The following is a 6,000-nucleotide window of genomic DNA, read 5'->3' as shown; positions in this document are numbered from 1 at the left end:
TGTTCAAACTATCGCACAATTGCACTCATATCACACGCTAGCAAGGTCATGCTCAAGATCCTACAAGCTAGGCTTCAACAGTACGTGGATAGAGAACTACCAGAAGTACAAGCTGGGTTTCGAAGAGGTAGAGGAACTAGAGATCAAATTGCCAACATTCGCTGGATTATGGAGAAAGCAAGAGAGTACCAGAAAAATATCTACTTCTGCTTCATTGACTATGCTAAAGCTTTTGACTGTGTGGATCACAACAAACTATGGCAGGTCCTTAAAGAGATGGGAGTACCAGACCACCTCACATGTCTCTTGAGAAACCTGTATAAGGGCCAAGAAGCGACAGTTAGAACCGGATACGGAACAACTGATTGGTTCAGCATAGGAAAAGGAGTACGACAAGGATGTATACTGTCACCTTGCTTATTTAATATATATGCAGAGTACATCATGCGAAATGCTGGCCTGGATGAATCACAAGCGGGAATTAAGATTGCTGGGGAAAAGATCAACAACCTCAGATATGCAGACGATACCACTCTGATGGCAGAAAGTGAAGAGGACCTCAAGAGCCTCTTGCTCAGGGTAAAAGAGGAGAGCGCAAAAGTGGGCTTGAAGCTCAACATCAAAAAAACTAAGATCATGGCATCCGGCCCCATCACTCCTTGGCAAATAGAAGGGGAAGTCGTGGAAGTAGTGACAGACTTCACGTTCCTGGGATCCCAGATCACCGCAGACTGTGACTGCAGCCATGAAATTAAAAGACGCCTGCTCCTTGGGAGGAAAGCGATGGCGAACCTAAACAGCATGATAAAAAGTAGAGACATCACCCTGCCAACAAAAGTCCGCATGGTCAAAGCAATGGTATTCCCAGTAGTCATGTATGGCTGTGAGAGTTGGACTATAAGGAAGGCCGAGCGCCGAAGAATAGATTCTTTTGAACTATGGTGCTGGAGGAGACTCTTGAGAGTCCCTTGGACTGCAAGAAGAACAAATCAGTCAATCCTCAAAGAAATCAACCCTGACTGTTCCCTGGAAGGCCAGATAATGAAACTGAAGCTCAAATACTTTGGCCAGCAAATGAGAAGGGAGCACTCACTGGAGAAGACCCTGATGCTGGGAAAGATTGAAGGTCAAAGAAGACGGGGACGGCAAAGGATGAGATGGTTAGACAGTGTCATCGATGCAACGAACATGAAATTGAGCCAACTTCAGAGGACGGCGGAAGACAGGAGGGCCTGGCGGGATCTGGTCCATGGGGTCACAAAGAGTCGGACTCGACTGTGCAACTGAACAACAACATATACTGGAAGATGCTGAGCTGCAGTTCTTCTGTATTTGTGAAATCTTGAGACGACACCTTAGGAGTGCCAAATGAGCTCAAAACACCTTCTGAAATTGCAGCCACTTAAAAAGCTGTTTCACAGGACAACACATGTTATTATGGCTGATGGCGTAACGAAGCATGCACAAGGATCACCAAAAGATACTGATGCTAGGTGCACTATTATGGAAAAATTACTCAAACTCTTCCCCTCCAGAAACATCAAACTAGTAAAAATATCAAAAACAGACATACACTGGATGACATGTGTTTTGGCACATCAGAAAATCGCTCCAGTTATCAGCCTCTGAACAGCTTGCTTCAGCAGCTGGCAATTTATTTTTACATGGTTAGTTTTGTCACCATTACACCCATTTGTAATTGCTGCTGTTTTGGATCTCCTTGACATCTCTGGAGATGAGAAAATTCAGCACTGGCTTAGCAATAATGCTGTCATGGTGTAACAGTGTTAATCAGCTCAAATGGGGGCAAAATGACAAAGGTCCAGCAACAGTTGTCCGCCAATATCAGTGAACCAAAAAAAGAAAGCAGCTTTGTGATCATACCGTAATGCCAAACCACAGCAACTGGTCTGGCCAGCCACAGCAATTAGTGGCCCTTCCAAAAGTCTGGACCTAACATAAGAAAGTACCACGGCATGAATGAAGGAGGGTGTCCAACGGTACCAAGCAATGCAAAAAGGTGCCAGGCTGCATCATGAAGTGGCATAGTGGTGAAGTCCATAAATTGTATTCAGAATGTCCGAGATTCAATTGATGGCATCTCTAGTTAAAAGATTGCAGTAGGGGTGGAAGTCAGTCAGTAGAATGCTGGTAAGAAAGAGGCTGGACTGATACATCCCAAGAGTGCCCCTCCCCCAAGAGAGATGGTACCAGTAAGAAATATAAGGTATTTTCACCTTGGATCTCCAGTAGCAGGCATTGAGAGAGACCCTTCTTTCCCTTCATCATTCAACGGTGCACAGTACTGAGCTAAACGGACCAATGATCTGACTCAGCATCAGTCAGCTTTAAATGTTCTGATACAGATGGATGCTCCTATGCCACTTAAAAGCACTGTTCGAAGGGGCCCCAGTTAATTATCCCATGATAAATGGCACACACGACCACCTTTTCTGCCAGATATATTAATTGCTACCACTGCCTGCTTCTATATTTACAATAACTAATACAAATTGGCAGGGGTCGTTTCGTAGAAAAAGAGCTAGGGGAACTCATTAGCATAACTCATTAGCATATGCCACACCCCCTGACATCACCGGAAGTGTGTCATAAGGCCACACCCCGACATCACCGGAAATGTGTCATAAGGCCACCACCACCCCTGCCCCCAACGGTCCCGGCCGCCCATGAGGGGCCCGGCTGTGGACCTGCAAGGCCGGCGGGAGTGCAAGGAAGCCCCGCGAAGGCCCTCCCTGGCCCCAGGCAGGCAGGGGTGGGGAGAGGCAGGGAGGAAGCAACTTACCCTCCCTCTTCTCCTGCCTCCTCCTGGCTGAATGAGGGCCGGAAGCGGGGCAGCCGGAAGCAGGGGGCGGGGCTTCGTCATGTGCCCCGCCCCACGTACCTCACCAGAGGGAACTGCGATCCCCCGTGACCCCCCCCCGAAATGACCTCTGCAAATTGGAATAATCAAATGGAAACATGTGCTGTCTGACAATAAAATTCACCCTTTTTACCGTCCGATGATGTGAAGCACAAAACAGTAGTTTAGCACCAAAGCAAGTATGAGAATGATTAATTGCATCTATGGTTACCTGTAAAGTTGTTTTGTACATGGCCGGTGACTTATAAATGCACTTGACCAGGTCAGTCAGCACTTTTGTGTGTGGATTTAATATTTACAAAGGGGTAGCCATGTTAGAGGGGCTGCAGTGGCTCAGAGGTTAGGACACTGAGCTGCAGACCAGAAAGTCGGTAGTTCAGCAGTTCAAGACCCGAGTGCTGCATGACGGAGTGAGCTCCCGTCTCTGACCCCAGCTCCTGCCAACCTAGCGGTTTGAAAGCAAGAAATTACAAGTAGATAAATAGGTACCACTTCAGTAGGAAGGTAAGAGCGTTCCGTGTGCCTCGGCATTTAGTCATGCCGGCCACATGACCATGGAAACATCTTCAGACAGCGCTGGCTCTTCAGCTTGGAAATGGAGATGAGCACCACCCCCTAGAGTCGGATTCGACTAGCTTTTGAGCAAGGGAAACCTTTACCTTTAGCCATGTTAGCCTGCTTTACTCAAATGATACAAGAACCCAGGGGTGCCCTGAAGACTAACAATATCTATTTCAATACCAGCTTTCCTGAGTCACAGCTCACTTCTTCAGATATATTGAAATAAATGTTGTTAGTCTTTAGGGTGCCATTGGACTCTTGTTGGACGTAATATACCAGACAGCAACTGGCGATCCAGGTGCTAAGTTCACAGGTAAATAGAGTGAGTCATGTGATAAGTGTATTCATAAGTGACAGGGAACATATCAAATGTATATATGAGCAAACATTTTATCAGGAACCATTACTGCTTTAATCCCAGGGAGTTGCACTAAATATGTTCTGAAAGTCTAGGACCATCTGTAAAATTAGGGGGAGGGACAGTCCTACCTTCAAAGGTCTCATTCTTCCTCTCTGGATTAATTCATCTGTGTTCCCTTTCTTCATGGGTCCAGTTCACATGATGTACCAGCTGCATGACAAGTGACCCGTACCCTTGCGGGGAAATTAGGCTGGATCTACACATGCTAACATAGGCTGGATCTACACATGCTAACATAGGCTGGATCTACACATGCTTTCACTGACTGAAGCCAATTTCATCAGGTACAAGAACTGAATCCTCAGCAAAAACAAAAATCTTCAGCCTTCTAACTAGCTTTGTTCCAATCTCCTGCTTTTGATTTATCACCGTTAGGTATTGCTTCTACATTACAAACCAATTTTTGCAACTGTTCAGCTATTTTTCTGGTTTGCCTGCTGTGTAATTACTTTATCTGAGCTAATATTGTGTTTTCAGCTTTTTGCCTTTTGTTTTAGAATTATCGCTTTAAACTGCTGGTCTGACCGATTGGTTACATGTAAAATCAAGTTGAACCAATCGGTCAGACCAGCAGTTTAAAGCGATAATTCTAAAACAAAAGGCACGCCAAGGCGCATGGAACTCTGTTACCTTCCCACTGAAGCGGTACCTATTTATCTACTTGGAATTTCTTGCTTTCGAACTTTACCTTTATAAAAGGCATACATGGGTATAAAAGGAAAAGAATTTGTGTTCCAAAATAGCAGTCAAACAGTGGAATTAAGAGCAGCAGTCGACTGTGTTTTGTAATATCTCAGTTGTCATTGCCTTTAGAATGCTAAGGCATGGCAGGGCCCAACCATCTCCAAGAGGAGATTGGGTATATTTTACCAGACCCTGGATGCCAGAATGCCAGCCCCATGATAAGGCCATATGAGATCCTTAGTGTTTCCCCTTGCTTCTTCCTCAGAGCAAAGAGCTGGCTTTCTTCTGCCTCCTCAGAGCAGGAAGTGCTTCAGATGATCCTATAGGTATCTGCAGGGCGTGCATATTTGCAAACAGCTGCCCCCAAGATGGATGCTTGGCTGAACCCTAATCTTTTGAAAAGCCTGGCTGCAAACTTTAGGAGTTGGAGCCAGCGCTCATGACAGCCATTGTGTGATTTGTGCCACACACACCACATGGCAGCCATTTCGTTTGGTGCCCATAACCTGTTCTCAAAATTCCAAGTGCCCTCAGGTTCAACAACAGTAAACGTCTAGGTTGCTGCTGTGACCTACGGATAGCATTGCATAAATAGAACTGTTGTGTGGGGGTTTTTTTTCTTTTCAGACTCATGAAGCATATTACATTTTGAACAGGGAGATGTTTGTTTCTGGGAGGAGGGCAAAAAAGGGGGTGCTTGTGGTTGCCATTAAGCCCCCTCCCCCATTTCCTACCATAACTGCACTGTCCAAGAGGCCTTGTATGGCCAGCGCCATTTCTACGCAAAGGGTCAGCTCTTCGCAACCGCGGCGCTCATAACGTGAACGGAGCCACTGTGACCTACAGAACAGCTGTGGCCTTTTTAAAGGCACCTTAGTGGAAGCAAGACTCAAGGGCTGCAATCCTAGGCGCGCTCACCTGGAGCAGCAAGCCCCCACTGCACACACCCTGCCCCTAAGCTGAGTTAGTGTGAGCCAACTCACAGTTTTTTAGCCTCCAGCTCACACATTTTTGTCTTAGCACAGGAAGGAGGGCTCCAGAGCAAACTAACTGATGCAGTAGCCAAATCGCTCGTTCACAACTTTAATGCCAGTAGCTCACAAAGTAGAATTTTTGCTCACAAGACTCCACAGCTGAGTTTGTCTTAATGAGCCACAAGTAGTGTTCTCTCTAAGCTGAGTTAGTGTGAGCTAGCTCACAGTTTTTTAGCCTCCAGCTCACACATTTTTGTCTTGGCTCTGGAAGGAGGGCTCCAGAGCAAACTAACTGATGCAGTAGCCAAATCGCTCGCTCACAACTTTAATGCCGGTAGCTCACAAAGTAGAATTTTTGCTCACAAGACTCCACAGCTTAGAGGGAACGTTGCAGGAGTCCCGAGTAAGCACCATGTCTATGCGGCCGCCCATGCCTTGTGATGTGACGAAGCGCGGGCGGCCCTTGACTGTAACCGGGA

The sequence above is a fragment of the Gekko japonicus genome, unplaced genomic scaffold, assembly GCF_001447785.1.
Source record: "Gekko japonicus isolate JY-2015 unplaced genomic scaffold, Gekko_japonicus_V1.1 scaffold3025, whole genome shotgun sequence".
Classification (NCBI taxonomy): Eukaryota; Metazoa; Chordata; class Lepidosauria; order Squamata; family Gekkonidae; genus Gekko; species Gekko japonicus.
Note: the sequence above shows the minus strand (reverse complement) of the source record.